General features: G+C 46.3%; 1 protein-coding gene across 4 annotated transcripts in view; it reads left to right on the top strand.

Moving 5' to 3' along the window:
* Positions 1–18,080, top strand: part of LOC133340502 (uncharacterized) — a 145,147-nt gene that overhangs the window by 63,102 nt on the left and 63,965 nt on the right. For 2 of the 4 annotated variants that reach the window (XM_061548806.1, XM_061548804.1), the window contains exon 1: positions 7,409–7,665. The exons of the other annotated variants lie outside the window; for them this stretch is intronic. The gene's annotated coding sequence lies outside the window, so the exon portion shown is untranslated. Of the gene's footprint in view, positions 1–7,408; positions 7,666–18,080 lie in introns of those variants that run through there. 4 annotated transcript variants of the gene reach the window in all.

Genomic DNA, 18,080 nt, shown 5'->3' with positions numbered 1-18,080 from the left:
TCCCTGCAAGTGAGCGCGTTTTAAATAAATCGACATTACATGGTGACGTTAATAATTTACTGCAAATTGTATATTATATAACACAACTGCAACTCGCGTAATTCAGGCACCAAATCACGTAGCCAAACATGTCGAAATATGCTAGACTCTGCGATTACATTTCCAGTCGCATATTATTTGTGTGTTGAGGCGAGGGAATTAGACAGCACGGCACCGATATTTTACAGAACGTGGTACGAATGCATCACGCGGTGCCCGGAGTATCTACTAATTTGGACAAGTGCCCACTTCGAGGAGAACAGACCACATTTCTGCTATTGCACGCATCTCATCACTGGGCACTGCCTCGCCATCAATGTGCACTGGTGTAGGCCTGAGTAACTGTGGTACTGGATAGCGAGACCCATAGCACTCGGGTTCCCAGCAATAGTTGAGAGAAAAAATGTGCTGCCTTCACAAATCCACAACTCACCGCCGTGATGATGTATGGTTAAATCCTCCCTTGCCTAATGTTAACTACCTCACCTGGTATGCAGGAGGTCGTAGGTTCGATCTCGACCGTGATGCCCGTATATTTGGAGTTTTCCTGTTCTCCCCGTGGTCGCGTGGATTTTTTATCCAGGTCCGTTGGGTTTTTCCCTCCAATTAGAATCAATGTGCCTTTAGAGTGTTTGGCTGTTGTACATTTCCAAGTGATACGTCACTTCGTCGATCTAGCATTTGTGACCAGGTCACGTGCTTCAGCTCAGTTGGCCTCGCCTGGTAAAATAAACAAAAATAGTTTCGATTTAAAGCTTTCGTGACTGCAGGGATTCATCTTCTTGGTTCTTTCGGTAAAGTCACGTAAAATGGAGATAATAAAATAATAAAACATAGTAAAATAATTCTCACGACGTTTCGGCCACAACGCAAGCAGCCGTCCTCAGGTGGAGAACAGGTCTGTCGAGAAGACAGAGTCTTCTCTTACATAACGGACAGAGTCTTCTCGACAGAATAATTTTAGTATGTTTTTTTATTTTATTATTTCCATTCTACGTGACTTTACCGAAAGAACCAAGAAGAAAAATAGTTTCGTTTATGATCGACGCACAGAAACCGCGGGCTCCAATTCCCCCCAGTGGCTCTGGATCCAACATCACCCGCGGTGTCGGCTGGGTGGGTGAGGCAGCAGGACGATGATTTTCGCACAAGGTGGCTCTGTGCCAAGCCATCAAGAAACAGTCGCCCGGCTCCCCACACAGCGCCCTTTTACACACCAATCTATAGTCACGGCCACCGCCTCCCCCAGTGTGATTGCATGAATGGGACCTTTTGCCAGTACCCTTGCTCACAGGGGCCCGCATAGCCTCACGTGGTGAACGGATAAAATATCGGGGTCAGGAGTTCCTTTGTTGGCGTGACTCGCTCCTGTAAAAGGGAACTTGTGGCTTTTATCTTTCGTTTAAATCTCCTGTCCTGTACTTTTTCTGATTATTCTATGATTTTTTTTTTTGCCGGCTATAATAGTTTTCTTTCACAGATGATTAAAAAATCGGACATTGCTTTCTTGGCGGCTGCGCTTTGTGGAAAGTATGCACGGCCTGCAGTTACATGTTGTATTAATTATTGTAATGAAAAACTGCCAGGCTCCGTATAATGTCTTACATAACGGCCACTTTTTCCCATCAACATAACTTAGTGCAATTATAAATGAGGTGGTTATCCAATTGCAATATAATACACAAATGCCATTTTAAGACGGCTAATGTTGTAATATCCCACAGACATAAGTAGATTTTAATATACTGTATGCAGTAATATATGCGTAATCAGAATATGTATATACAGTATAAATTGGAGGAATCCGATTAACTGCAAAGCCCTTTTTCATAAAATGTCCTGTAAAGATGAAGGTGTAGCTCTGCAAATCACTTGCTTATGCAGAAGGGTCCCCTCTAGAGGGGCTTTAAAGAGCCCCTCTAGAGTGGACCAGGACTATGCGAACACACTGGACAGATATCTCAAGGGAGGTGGCATACCCACACTTTGCTCCACCACACAGGACCTGCCGATTGACTAACTGCTTACCGTGGTGAACACATTCACACTGCCGGGCGTACTCATCATCGGCTCGACTCACTCGCCTCTCTCCGCGCCATCCACTGGCTCCCCATTGCCAGCAGGGTCACATACAACGTCGCCTGCCTCTGCCACCGGCGCCTTCGCATCTGACTGCCCCCCGTACCTCTCTTCACTGTTGACGACTGGCAGCGCAGCACGCGGCAGATGCTTTCGATGTGCGACTGACGACCCCCTCTCGATACAAGACCCAGGACGGTCACGGCTATGCGCCGCTTCTCGGTGGCTGCCCCGCAGAGTCTGGCACGCCATCCATCCCCTCGGCACATTGGCAGCAGCGCCTCCATCGTCTCCTTCAAGAGACACTTAACAACTCACCTCTATGACCTGACTTTCGAGTGACTCTGAACTTGGCTCCGCGCTTCTGGGGTTGCGGCCGTTCCGTCCGCAAATTTGCGCGCGTTACAATTTGTATTATTATTATTATCAGAGGGAGCGGGGGGGGGTAACGTAAAAATCGCCCCATTGTTTTAACTGCCACGCCGGGAGATGGATGGCAAGCCCAGTGTGCAAACCGTTACACTGCAACATTTCAAAATAAACATGCTCCATGACATGTAAAACACAAAGTCATTGTTCCTCCCTCGTTAAATGAGTGTGGATAAACGAGTGTGGATAGGTGCTCATCTCAGTTAGCAATTGTGACACACTCGTGAAAATTGCACATTCCTACGGCAGCCTCCCAAAAGGACAAACACTGTTCATTTCCTGGAGCATGGTCGGCCCGGTTAATTTACAACTTGGATTCGATCTCCTCGTAATGCATACGACCGTGAGATCAGTGCTCGAACCACAGCAACCCTCTGCCAGACGGATACTCGATGTAACCTCGAGTGCACATCGGTATATCTCAAGGCCATGCGCGATGGCGATGGCTCGGGGAGGTCTTCATCTGGCAGTCGATAGATCATGGACGATGTTCAATTATAAAGAGATAGTTACATAGATGAGCCACGAGCAACGAGACTCGCAACAATACGGCCATGAGTTCAGATCCATACGAGGTCAGTGAGATGAGCACCGCCTGGTGAAAAGTGAAACCGTGGTGGTCCAATCGAGTTATGGGCCCCGCCATGTGAATGTAGAATGAGCCAGCACAACTGATGTAAATGAGCAGCACTCACCACTCATTCGAGGATGGGGACACTTTGAATTTTAATAAGTGCATATATGCTTCAAGGTATAATTATTTCCTCATGCGTTCTCTCGTTCTCTCGCAGCCTCTTGCTCAGTTTCCCCTTGTTTCAAAGACTTGTAGTAATTACGTTCTGCAGGAACATTGAGCCTTATTAGAGAAATGAATTGCAGCATGATCTCAATGTCTGTTCCTTTCTCTCATTACATGAAGCTTGCATAACAGAGGAATTAGCAGCTTACTGGTCATGGATAGGAGCTGATGGACGCTTCACAGCCGATACTTTTTCCTTACTCGCCGTGGATGTATTCACTCTCTGTAGTTAAAATCGACACACATTTCGAGCCAACAGTATCATAGTCAAACTCAAGGCAAAGTGTCTTCATGCCCAAATGATGGGCGTCATCGGATTCCTGAGCTGATGCTGGAAATTTACATTCCCATGAGGGTGACCAATTTCTCCACGTGATCACCATTGTTGACTTCACACAAAATGGTACTTAGTTCATCTAACCAAGAGAAATTATGGGGATGTGAATCCACAACCTTACAAATTTAAACAGAGGGCTCCAACTCATCGTCATTCAATGCATGACTTGCTTCAAGTTGCAATTCCAGGAAGCCACAGAGAGAGTTGTGTAAACTTTTAATGCGGTTAACTCCTTCTCACACAAATATTGTATTCATCATTGAAGGTCGAGCAATCATTGTATTGCTCCGTAACCTCCCGACGGTCATTCTGGTTACAATTAGATAACAATTATTTGAAATTCTATAGAAATGTAAGACAAATACAGGTGGACAGACAGAATCATGAATTTGGGTGTATGCAGTCCGTATTAAATGCTATATAATTTACACTATGAGACCTCCTTTGCCAGTTGCAATATATAGTAATAGGTTTTTACCCTTTTATCTGGCACAAAAACTGACACCTTTATACAAGTGATCATGTTTGCAATAACCACAACACAAGTAGTTAAGAATGCAAACAAAAAGAGACAACTATGATAATGATATGCACTGTCCTTGAAATTGATTGGTCCACACCCGAGACGGCTTTTCTTAGAGTCTAGTCTCAACTGGTGTTGAACCAGATGACGCCAAAAGATGACGCCTCTGTGTGCCAGATAAAGGGGTAAAAACCTATTACTACTGCAATATCATTGTCAACACATTGTCAGTCCACTGCTGGATGAAGGCCTCCCGATGCCGTGTGAATCACGGGGGTTTGCTTGACCACACTTTGCCAGTTTGGGTGAGTGAGGTTTGGGTGGGAGTGGGGCAGAAGCAGTTCAGATATCACTCACTGCGGATATAAGCCATGCTCAGGAATTGAACTAGGCTCGAGAGGACTCGTAGCACAGTCCTCTAAGCTCTATCGTTGTGCTTTGAAGATGTTCCTGAAATTAATAACATATTGGAGGATGACTTGCTGTTAATGTAATATTTCTGGTCTGTTTACATCTCGAGCCTCTTACTGTCGGCACCATGAGCTTTGTACATGCCCCCACCGGCTATTGATTGTGCCGGGAAAAGTCTGTAAAATAACAGACGAACACACTTTAGTGGCCACACACAGAGCTTTAATGCTCGGGCCGAACAAAAAAAAAATCCCCGACAGCTTCTACTTACGCCGCGTCCAAGGAGCATATTCTAATGACTTTATGAATGTGTATAAAGAGTTATTCTCCGAATGCAAAAGATCGCCGCTTTTTACCAGCGATTGCACCTCCACGGACACCACAGACATTCCTCGTATCCCTCCACATGACTGTGATCGTTGGACGTGCTCCAGAACTGGCACAAGATTTTTCTGGCAAAAATGAATAGCCTCTGGGCATGTTTATCGCTCACCAACAGCTGATAGCTATCATTTATTTACTCAGTCTGTTGCATTTAGCATTTTTTTTTTACGTGGCAGCTTATTACTTTGGAAATGTTTGCTGTAAAGGGCAGTCGTTTTTTTGCTAAACTGTCAAAGTAAATATTTGTTTTAGGAAGTACAGTCAAAGTGAATGGCACGGTTAAATATTTGCACTATTTATATACCTGTTCACTATCTGTTTACTAAATTTACGTGCCCCTATGTTCAGCCAAGCACTGGGCAGTGTTAATATCGTTAATCGGTCCTTAGCCAGCAGTGGAAATTCCACATTACTCCATCAGTGACTGGTAATTAATTACTTGATTTGGTAAAAAAACACAAAACAACATCGCCCGTTACGGGCAGACTATATCTGTACGAAACGTAGCGTCATCGTCTGAGCCTTGAGCCATAAGAGTAGCACGAATATCACAGGTAATGAACTATTATTGCGGTATTATGATTCCCTACTACAATCACCGCTAATTGTCACTAAGTGGTACATTATCATCAGGTGGTGATCATTTCACCGGGGGATGATTGGCTGAGTGAACCAAAGGTAGGATTTGAACGTTTTAACCCCTCCATTGGAAGCCCTGGTCAGCTCTATTCCACTCTTTTATACATTGAGATAAAGGTGCTGCCGTGCAATTTCCTTCTCTGGTCACTGCCGGTGGAAGGGCATCGACTCTACGGAGCTTAAGAGATCCCCTTTCACTACGGTGATTTTGCTGTGGCTGTTCCACCTTATGACGGAAGCTTGTGTTGCCTCTGAAACGTCGCGATTTTATTTAGTTATTTTCATTTTATAATTTTTATTTTTGCATCTACATGACTCTACCGAAAGATCCAAATAGTATGGATCCTTGCATTCACGAAAACTTCTAATCTAGAAAGATCCCCTTTATTGGGAGTATTTGGCCTACTCTTCCATTCTGGCAAGATGTCTTTGGAAGACGTGGGAGGACTTGCAATTTACCCAATGCCACGTGACCTGCAGTGGTAACCCTGTTGACATTGCTGGATGGACGTAGGCGGAGGGGATTTAAGAAACTGGCACCCTTGTTTCAATTACCGCACCGGGAGATCGAACCGGGGATCGAACCAGCGACCTCATGGATTGCAAGTTGAGTGCGCGAACCGTTACACTATTGCAGCCACCCTTTTTTGTGACGGAGTCTTATTTGTTTTGAAATGTCAAGGTGTCCCCATTCCCAAGTGAGCATTGGGTGGTCCTCATCTCTTTCTGGGGGGGGGGGGGGGGGGGGCTAGAGTTGCATCTAATGACACTCCCCCCAGGCCAGTGGTGTGATCTGCGTATTCATAATGCCGGAGCCAGTATGCATCACCGCCGGACGGCTTCACGCGCGTAATTTAACTATTTAATGTGTGACCCTTAATTCAGAAGTCCTGCCACCGCCGTCACTTTCCGCTCGGGTAAACTTTTTTTTTTTCCTATAAATAATATTAGCTTAACCCCCAGCTCCATTTATGCATTCTTTAGCGATTAGGCTGGAGCTTCTGGCCAAAAAAAAATAATGTTGAGACACAAGGAGTGAGAGATAATATTTGGAATACCAACAAGAAGCGAGAAGCTGTTTTCTGTTGCCTTGGATTGAAAGGCGGCGAGAATCAACACTAAGGGATATGTGCCAGTGTCAACGGCCACGAAGGCAGACCCCAGCCGTTAATGCTTCGTAGGTGGTGCCATGCAACCCGTCTAATCATCGATGCCAAACAAATGTGCTGTAAATGCAGCCGCCCTGCCCCTGTTTATTTTCTGTGCCGTTAAGATTTGAGAATTACGACGAGCAGTTCCAGCTGGTCATCAGCCCCCGTGGCACTGTATAAAATAAATAAATTACGCAAGGAGCCGGGGTCGAGAGAGAGAGAGAGAGCGAGCAATTTTTTTTTTTGGCGAGCAAGCGAAAGCAGGCCACGGGAGAAAAGGCAGCATGTCATGGAACTCGCACATCTGGAAAAGCCTTCTGCCAGCGCTCACTCTGAATTGCTGTCTCAAATCTTCGTCTGAATCTCCCTCGCGCGCGCGCTCTCTCGCTCGCTCGCTCCGCTCCCCCTCCCTTTCTCTCTCTCTCTGCGCGGCGCTGGCTCCCTCTCTCGCCTTCACTTGCCCTCGAGCCAAAATCCTAACTCACTCCACTTTTGCTCGGCCCCTCCCCGCCGCTTGCTCACCCTCCCTCTCCCAACAAACCCTCCTCCTCCTCGTACCCCCACCCCTCTCCCTCCCTCCCCAGTTCCTCTTGTCATTTTCCAAAGCCTGCAAGCGAGTCTACAGTGTAGCGTGGGCAGGGGGGTTCCAATCCACGGGAGTGTCTTTGACTCAGCCGAAGCAGCCCCTCTCGCCGGCTCTGTGTAGCAGGGATCTTTAATGCTGTCGGGTGACGCTTCCGCTCTCAGGCTGCCCGTCAGCTGAGAGGCGTTGGCCAAAGGACAATGGGTCGCTGCTCGTGCCTTTAACCGGCCACTGAGGTCGGTCTGCAACTTGAAATTCTTTCATCGCTGTCATCAATTGGCACCTCGACAGGTAAGAGCTGCGCCACACATCCATCTCTTTTTGTCGCACGGCAATTGCATGCACTCGGTGTAACCGAACCGCTGTATTACAAACACGTGTGTGTGCGCGCGCGTACCAGGGTTGCATGCGGCTAATTCAACATTGCTGTACTTAATTTAACTGCAGTGGTTGTCCTATAGATGGACTCTGATTCTTGCCATCGCGATGCAGAATCTCATCGTCTGACTAAAGGCTGTTTTCGGTAGTCATTTGAGCAGCATAACCCACTTTGACGTGTATCAAGTGCACCGTTGACATTCTCACTTCAAAACTCCACTTTTGCAATTAATTGCAGTACTTTTAAGATCCCTCGCTAAGTGCACATTGCATCATTTACAGAGTTGTTTGTTAACAAGCTTGCATTATTAAACATTCATCATCTTTGAACGATGAATGTTTAATGGGTTTGTCTCATGAAAGTGCTCCGCTATTTCCCAGAGATTCTCTGGTTAATTGCGTGTTTATTAGATTCTGGAGGGTGTGTTGCTCCACACTGATGTAATGTCCTGTCGCTCCCCAGTGACAGTAGTGATGTGTTAATTCCTGATCTCCAGGGGTCAAACGCTGGGAGGATAACGGATAAGGGCTTTGTGATCTTTTTCTGTGAACCTCCCCCAAAGACCAACCTTTCTGTGCGTGTGCGCACGTGCACACTTTGCATGTGCGTTCGCGTACGTGTGAGAGAATGACACACACAGACCAGAGAGTGGCCGTGTGTGTCTATCGTTGTGGGGAGCGGTGGCGCAGTGGTTAGGGAGCTGAACGACGTTCTTGGCCACCTGAGTTCGATTCCCGCTCACGGCCAACACCACTGGCGGTTATCTGAACCGGTTCTGAGCTTCCCGTAGGTCGACTCAGCCTCACATGGGTACCTGGTGTGGGGTGCAAACAACTCTCTTGAGAGATAAAGGCGGTCGGGCGTGGTGCTGGTCACCAGCACCAGTGTCTACCATGCTGGTCTTCATAGATGCTCACTAAGAGCACTTGCCCCAGGAGTCTGTGAAGGCTATGGGGTGATCTTTGTTGTCTCTTTGGTTCGATAGCTTCTGTCGATAAACGGAGTATATCTGTGTTTGTGCTGATGGAGTAGTTAAAACCCTGCATTGCAATGACGATGACCCCGTTTAAATCCCTGGCCGTGCACCATACGTACCAGCCACAATGGGTACAATCATCTGTAATATGAACCGCTGCTGGTCCTCTACTAGGCTGACTCGGCCCAAATTGAAGACTCATGACGTACACATATCAGCACTGGGGAGGCAAAAGGCCAGCTTTGATGTGGCTGCATCAGAGTCAAAATCTTCAGAATCGGAATCTTTATTGCGCATCCTGCCCCTTAGTCGGTGCTCACTAACGACGCGTGCCGCAGCAGCTACGAGGTGAACTGCGGGGGGTGGATAGGGGTCTTTGTGTGGGAGATCGCGTGCAAAAGAGAGACGGCAGGGAGTGTCTAGGCATGCACGTGTGTGCATGTGTGTGCGCGTGTGTCTTTGTGCATGTGTGTGCGTGCATGCGCGCACGTCTTAGTAGACGTACGTGCAGCACGTGGAATGTGCGTGAATGAACTTTGTTTAGCGCTTTACGCTCGGGGGCAGACGAGCTTTCGCAGAACGCTCTTATATAACGGGGAGGGCCTTAGCATTCCACGGGATGTCTACGGGAACTGGAGAGTCACATATAGCCACTCGCACTGCCACCACCGCCGCCACCGCTGTGTGTGATGCGGATCGGTGACAGCGGTGCAGTGGGGGGGCCGCGGTGGGAGCGACTGGAAACCAAGAAGAACTTTGATTCGCGAAGCGTTTCCCAACCCTGGCTGGCCCATTATATGTGTTATTCCCTCCCAGCAATACCTGCCAGGCGTGTATCATCATTATTTCCTTTGAAATAAAAAAATGTGTATTATATGGACGGTGGTCAGTGCAGGTTGACACCTACAACTGATGGTTAAGGACTGTCTAGCAATACCCACGACGTGTGCGATATTGAGAGGCATTCCTTGACAAATGGCTGTAAATTATGATTTTTGTTGTTTCATATAGAAGGTGCGGGAAGCACACTGCACGATGAAGTTGGCTGCTTGAGTTCAATTTCTGGCTGGTGGCTAGCATCGGTGACGAGTGATATCTGAAACAATATCTGGTGAAGTGTGGCCAAACCATGCCCATGAAATACGTGGCATTGGGAGGCATACATCCAGCAATATGGTTTTGAAAAACAGTCGGTCATCATTATTATGATTATAACGTGTATTATTTTTATATAAGCTATCGAGATAGTTTAGTCAAACAGTTAACATAATTATCAGTCAATGGTCGCGAAAGCCTTCGTGTTAAAATCATTATCAGTGTATATTTAGTGTATATTAATTACAGACCAGCAGATGGTTGCACAAATACCTGAACTTCACGTTGAATTAGACGGGAAACTAACTAAAAATACCCTGCACACCGATTTAGACAAAAAATAAAGCCAGGGAAATTTCCCTCGAGTCTTTGTGTGAGTACAGTATGTGTGTTTGAGGAGCGGTGGCACGGAGGTTAGCGCACTGCCCTACAAACCTAGTAACCTGAGTTAAATTCCGACTCACGGCGAACACCAGTGACGATGATCTGAACCAGTTCTACTGGGGAGACAAAGGCGGTCAGGCGTGGTGCTGGCCACGGACCTCGTGTATGTATGTTGAACTTCTTCCGCACGGTACGGAGCCAACCTTTGCTCATTGGAGGTGTTTACCGCGCCGTACTTAATAGGTGCTCGCTAACAGCAATTGTACCAAAAGACTGCTGGAGCAATAATGGGGATCTTGTGTTTGTGTGACGAGCCATAGGGTGTTGGATTGTGTTTGAATGATAGTTATTTGGACGTAAGTGCGTAATTAAGGTATGATATCGACAGCGAGGTATCTAAGAATAATGCATGATCATGGAGAGTCACTATTTATTACAGAAGCCTCTTTGGATAACTGTATATTATAAAACGAGAAAAGTAACCTCTGACCTTTGAGTAATGGTGCACGCCGACGATGCTAGGAACTATATGACAGGATATGGTGAACAATATCGAACTAATCATGAGACGATAATTGTTTTTTTACCCTTCTATCTGGCAACAAAACTGACACCTTTTTACAAGGAGTCATGTTTGCATAGACCGAAATACCTGCAGTCATAATACAAACAAAAGACATAACTCTGATAATGTGCACTGTCCTTGAAGTTGATTGGTCCACACCCGAGACAGCTTTCCTTAGAGCCTAGTCTCACATGGGTTGGACCAGATGACTAGGCTCTAGGCTCTAATGAAAGCTGTCTCGGGTGTGGACCAATCAACTTCAAGGACAGTGCACATTATCAGAGTTATGTCTTTTGTTTGTATTATGACTGCAGGTATTGCGGTCTATGCAAACATGACTCCTTGTAAAAAGGTGTCAGTTTTGTTGCCAGATAGAAGGGTAAAAAACCAATTATCATATTTTTACTGGCAAATGAGGTTCCCATAGTAATCATGAGACGGTTAATCATAAAAAAAATACTTTGCAATAGATGGAACACGTGTACTGACTGGGGGAGGACTTCCTGATCGAGGCAGTGTGGAGTGGTACCCAGGAGAAATCTATTGATTTATTTAGCGAATGCTCTTACGTAGCCAACCGTGCTAATCAGAGGCGCCGGTGAAGGACAATAAACTGAACACAAAAAGCAGTTCTAAACAAATGAGCTTTCAGTCGAGATTTAAAAGTTGCATAACTCTCAGTGGCATAGGATGCACAAGGGGGTGCAAACGGCGTAACCCTAGGCACGTGTGGGCCACGATTAGGACAGTTCTGCCAGCGAGCTGTAGCTTTGGTTTCCCCGGGCATCGCCGGATACTTGCAGGGGGACACGGCAAGGACGTTGCTGCATTTGTCCACTCCCTCACCTCCCCAGGGATTAGTGGTTAGTGACCAGAGGAAACCAGAAAGTCACTGGGGGGGGGGGGGGGGGGGGGCAACTGTGAACGTGGACCTCAAAGGTCAGGTGCATAACCTAGCAGAGGGAAGGGAAGTGGTCGCCAGCTGTCGGGACATCTACAGCAGGAGTGCGTATCGCTGAGCCAGTGTGCATGGAAATGATTTGTGTAATTCCTATAGCCAGCCAGGATTTCTACACAGTGGAGTGCATCTGTAAAATAAGCATTGCACATCCTGTGCCGTCATTCTCGAGCATGCCACTGTGTGCTCTTATCAGAGCCAAACGTTTTAAACATCTACGAAATGAATTAATAATTTGTAAATTATTCACGGTGGGTTTTCTTACAGTTTGAAAAGGGTTTTTTTTTGCATAAAGGGATACAGTATCACGGCGGATTATAATCTGGTTCATGAATTGCATTGGGGGCATTTACAAGAAATACGTATTGCTCCGACCGTTCTATTGGCTAATCTGCCCAGGTGTGTCGACAAATCAAATCCTGATTTGGAGGTCGACCCGGCAAATCCACCCTTCATGGTCAATAAAGTGAGTGCCCCTTCGTGAGAGGTCACCAACGGTGTATCCTGCAGAGAGACTGGCCCGCCACCGTAGAACTTGGGAGTTCATGCATGGAAATGTAGAATCCGTAGCGTTGTTTCAGGGCTGCCAACAGAGAAGAGTTACACCCATTGAAGGTTTTTTTTTCAGCGCACGTTTATTCACGCGCAAACGTTCAACTTTTTTCCGGAGCATGGAGGTGTTCAAGAAACTGTCTCTGAGGACAGCTGGCTTTGACGAGTGGAAATATTCCCCACCGGTGGAACATAAATGTGTTTTCATGTAGCCCAGGTGTTCTGGGGTCGGGTGCGCAAACCAGACAGTGCATCTCACCAAACGGCACGAAGTCTCCCCTCTCCGAGTTCCAGACGCCCACTCGGTGCACGCAGTTCAAAGGATGTGGTGAGTGCGTTGAATTTGCGCCGTTCCTATGTATAGCGAGCGAAAGTATTTTTTTTATTTTTATCCGGGGAAAAAAACTTCGCCGAGTCTCCAAGATGTGCAGGGTTTTTTTTTGTTCCTCTCTCTACGAAAGTGATGATTAGGATGTTGGAACAATTGCTGTTTTAAATGCGGTTGAACGCTTCATATCTGCAGCGTTGTTGCGGCACTCAATGCAGTTACTTTTATCTGCAGGGTTAGCCGCGAATTTGCTTCACTTATCCACGAAACAATTCTGGATAAATACAGGTAACAGGATGAATTCCCCGATGGAACTCCTCTCATCGGTAACTTTTTTAAATAAATAATTGGTTGAACAAGGGTGATAATTGTGGATAATGGGAATAATCGGGGCACGTAATGTATGCTGCACGGAACATATGCATCTCACGGATAATAGGAATCGCAGGTAATATGAGCGCAGCTAAGAGGAGCTCCGCTGTATTGTGTTGATGTGTATCGGAATAATCTGGAAAGCTCGGAAGCAACATGTGCATTCAAACTGAGAGTTTAAAAGTTTACTTTCTCTGGAGCTAATTATGTCCATGAGCTTAAAAAAGACGGTTATCTGTCACAGTGTCTTTTTTTAGAGGAGAAGTTAAGGCAGTCTGCCGTACACATTGGCGTTCCCAATTCAGCATGCAAGTTATTGTGGGGGCTTCCCACAATGCAGTGCATGATTAATATTGCAAATATTTAAATGCCTTGCTCTGTTTGAGAAAATATCTGTCCTGTACTGATATATTGTTCATTGGCAGCAAGGAACTAGAATTGCTATTTTATCAAAATGCTGTCCATCATGCGTAGACCTGCACTTTTGTTCCCGTAAAAATATTCGACTGCTCCAAGGTGGAATGTTTGACCTACATTTCAAATAGTCATTGTTGCAGCAATGCAGCGTGCATTTGAATCCACTATTTCTATGTATATATGTTCAACTTCTTTCGCACCGTATGTAGCCAACCGCGCTAATAATTTAAAAGTGTATATGTGATGCAATGAGCATCTGCCTTGGTACGACGGTCTCCCTGGGCTGCAGTTTAAACAATGGGGCCGGTTTATTAAACACCCCCCCCTCCCCAACCACTGCCTGTGTCCAGCCCAACTGCATCCATGGATGCCCCGCAGTTAGTCGATCAGAAGGTCGCATCCGGTGGGCTGCAGTGTGGGTACTCCCATCTCTTCCGAGACATTTTGCCAGCATGGAAGTGGAGGCCCAAATACAATCCGGAGTGAGGCCCCTCTAGCGGAGGCTCTTCTGCCAGCGATGGCATGAGCACGGAAACGCAAGGGCCCTCACCTTCAATTTATTTGTTGACGCGGTGCACGCTATGAGAATGAAAACTGAAATGAATCAAGGGTATCTGTCATTGAGGCTCTCAGCACACTGGGATCAGAAGTGCCGTTGTTGTTTCCTGTGCAGATTTCTATTTAAGCAAGTGGGAAACGCACTCAGAATTTTGGGGATATCATTGACGTTGGGTTAAATTTGCTAAAGTTTTTTATTTTTTTTCTATTAGAAATGCGAATGCATTACGAAGAAATAACAAGCAGGGGAAATGGCTGGCTGGCCCCAGGGGGCTTATACCGTGTCATAGCGCTGAACTGGCACTTTTGAGAATCTGCATTCAAACCAAGGCATCCACTCGTAATAAATACATATTTTCAGCTGCAGCACTTAGATGATTTCAGCCTGGTCATCGATGCCCAAAAAAAGCCACGAATTATATTCCATAGTTATTTTTTTTCCCATTTCATCCAGGATCCCGGTCGCCAGCTGGAATTATTCTTCCAGCGTGGAAGTTGAAACGATGGTGCACATTTTTTTTGTTAAACCCCACCACCGCCTCTGTCCAGCCAGCAGTGTAAATGGGTTCACCACAGTTCGTCGAACGGCAAATCACTTGCCGTGGGGCAAACTGTGGATAATTCCATATCTTGCAAAACTTTTCTCCCGTGTAGAAAAGTAGACCAGAAACACCCCCCCCCACCCCCCTCCCCCCAGAGCTCCCTCTTAGTCAGGGCCTTTCTGGCAGCAATTTCGGGCCTGCACCTGTACCGTTTACTGGAAACAAAAACATATTGGTTTGGTTTTCATTTCAATCTTTGCAGGGTATGTAAAACGTGTGCCGCTTAGTGTGGCTCAAGGAAGGCAAGCTGTGAGAGGTTCCCCTTCCTCTGCTGCCCCTGCTGTTTTACACCCCCTCCCCCTGGTTCTCACAACAGCCCTTCCACCACGTTACGTTCACATCTACCTTCTCTCCTCTGCCGTTGACCAGGTACTTTACCCGAATTTTTTCTTGGTACCTCTGACCTTCCCCACCCATTTCCCCTGATATCTCCCATTAACTACCCGCACCACTGATTAGCACAGTTGGCTACGTACGGTGCGAACGAAGTTCATCGTACGTGCAACAATCGTCACCGCTCCAGTTTATTTTCTCTCCGGGTTTCATGAATCAAATGTTGAGAGCCTCAGCCGTTAGATGGTGCCATGCCATTCACCACCTGCATGGGATTACGATGGATTAGGCGGCTTGAACTCCGTGTTGCAGCGCTGCTCAGTCTGACCAGATTGTCTCCTCGTTCTGCTTTGGTCTCTTTTACCTAATGCACTGTTCATGTTTGTATGGGTACCCCATGCAGCGTCTTTAAATGCTTTTAGCACTTATAAAATGGCATTATTATAATGTTAATAATGCAATGAAATAATAATAATTCACAGCCCTGTCGATCCACTGCTGGATGAAGGCCTCTCCATGTCGTGCTGGTCACAGGGGATAATGTGCAATGTCCCTTTCTGGGTCAGAACCCCGCCGGATTGGTTATTTGAGCAAAAACATAATTTAGCAGTGACACACGTAACAAGTGATTCACTAATTGAATATCGATAGACGTTCTTATGGAGTTTATTTTAAAGTTAACTTGGGGAGACAGGCTTTGGGATTAAAGGCAGAACTGATGGGGGAGGGGGGGGGGTTGTGGAATAGTGGGGGTTGCAGATAATCAAGTAGTGATTGTGAAATATTGGGACTGTATAATGGGACATTGGTGTGAAAATACTAGATGAGAAAAGCTGTTTTTGTGGGGAGATTTGGAAAGTAGTGACATGTTTTTGGACTTTTTTGCCAGCTTCTTTAAATAGGTCAAGGCTACAATATCATAGCTGAGTTGGTAATGTTCCATGTTTATATTAGAAATCTCGGTTCTGGAAGATGTTACATTAGTCCAAGGCTGCATTGTCGTGTACTGTGAGCCCCAATAGCCAGCTGTGTTTTTGCACATGTTTAAGTGCCCTATGGATCTGTGTTTGAGAAAAATAAAAATAACATTTTCTCAGTCTTTATAACAATGCCCTGTCGAGGTCAAGTTCAAGAGGTCATCACAGCTGATGCTGTTGATGCCACCGCAGCATCTCACCATTGCTTCCTTCTGCTAGGTCCTCCATCGCACGGTCAACACCCAACATTCAAGGTCGGCTCTCTGGCAAGGTGTTTAATTTCAGCTGGAGCTGTCCTGGGTGGAGCTCCAGAAAATAATTCCCCCACTTCCCCCATTGTTTCCAAGGTGGAGGTAGAGGGGGGGGGGGATAAGATTTCAAACTTCCCAAGTGTATGTATGTTGAAAGACGTTCAACATACATCCACTCATACGTACATTTGGGAAATTAGAAGTTGAGGGGGGAGGGGGACATTAGAAAATTATCCTTGAGAATGTAAGCCTGTAAGGCTGTGACGTTATCCCAACGTCTGGATTTGAGCTCTTTCCCCTTGGCCGCCAACCTCTGAGCGTCGCCACTTCAATGTCTGGCCCAGGCTGCCGTCTCTCCCGTGCCTTGCCATTGGCGTCTCACCCATCACGGTTTCCTCTTCCCGATTGCGTCTACTGAAGGTCTCTTGCCAACTCTTGACTCGAAGCTTTCGTGACTGCCGAAATACATATTCTCATGGGTCTTTCGGCAAAGCCACGCAGATTGAAAAATAAAAAAACGTCGTGATATTTTTTTTATTATTTTTCTATCTACATGGCTTTACTGAAAGACCCATAGAATACGCTCTCTTGACACTTTCTACTGTAACTATTTTTGCTCCGAACTGTTTTTTTTTAGCGAATGGGTGCTAACACACCCCGTTGCTTTGTGTTAAGGCCAGAGAGAAAAAAAAACACAGACGGAGAGATTGTTTATGAAATGTACGGTGGTGTCCTGAAAGAAAAGTAGATTACATATGCTCAAAAAATGCTGACTTTGTTTCTTTTAGTGTAGGTCCGTGCCCGATGCTTACTTCACCAGTCGTTGACATTCAATACGCTTGTTGAAAGCACCTGTCTGTGTGTGTTTGTATGTATGCGTGTGTCTGCGCGTTCATGTCTGTGTGCGTGTACAAAAAAAGGCAGCAATCGGGGAAAGTGCTGTTAGCGAGCACCTGTGAAGGCCGGAATGGCACACCACACGAGGGGTGGGTGGGTGGCCAGCTCACCGCACCAGGTACTCATTTGAGGCTGAGTCGACCTAGGGGAGGCCCAGGACTGTTTCAGATCATCTTCACTGGCGTTGGCCGTGAGCGGGAATCGAACTCGGGTGGCCGGGTTCGTATCGCTCCTCACCTTTTCTCTTTGTGTGTCTGTGTGTTTGTGTCTGCCTGTCTGTCTCCGTGTGTCTGCGTATTCCTGTCTGTGTCCGTACAAAAAAAGGCAGCGGTGTTGTTTCTAAATTACCAACCACACTATGATTTCTGACCAGTTAGCGTCGATATCTGAACCTGGCCAATACCTCGTCTAGCTTGACACAGGATTCAATGAGTACTTTATGTGGTGGTGGTGGTGGTGGTGTTTTTAACAGAAGCATTGAGGTGTTAATGAATGGCAAGCCTTCAAAGTCCTCGATAAAACCCCTCTGTCATGTGCAATGCAGGGCTGCATAGGTGATCTCCAAAATCACTTTACTCTAACGGTCTGTGAGGTTCAACAGAGGATCTTTGTCTCTGTGACTGTGTGTGTGTGAATGTGTCAGGGTAAAATACTATTAACAACATGACTGGACATATTGCTTTGACCTCCAGCAGTCATGCTAAAAATGTGAGTAACGACGTGTATATTTTGACAGCTACTGGCTCCTGTGTGCATCCATGTGGGCACATATCCCCGTGTGTGTGTGTTTGCATTCTTTCTATCACTACCTTCGGTGCACAGACTGATTTACTTAAATGTCATGTGCCACCTCATGTCAATTAATCAGGCCCTTTGTTTTAGCAAAGTGAGAGATGTTTGAGAGAGTGGTCACTCTTGAAATGAAGACCGGGGAAAATGTTAACGGTTAAAAGATAATAATTTACAGCCAGCCCTTTGTCAATGCACCGCTTGATGAAGACCTCCCTTTGCTGTGTCAGTCATGGGCAGTGCCGGAATATCCTAGTAGCACAAGTAGCTACA

This window comes from Lethenteron reissneri, chromosome 9 (assembly GCF_015708825.2).
Source record: "Lethenteron reissneri isolate LAM-NWPU_2019-01 chromosome 9, ASM1570882v1, whole genome shotgun sequence".
Taxonomy (NCBI): Eukaryota; Metazoa; Chordata; class Hyperoartia; order Petromyzontiformes; family Petromyzontidae; genus Lethenteron; species Lethenteron reissneri.
The sequence above is the reverse complement of the archived record's forward strand: the minus strand, read 5'-3'. Positions and strand labels throughout refer to the sequence as shown.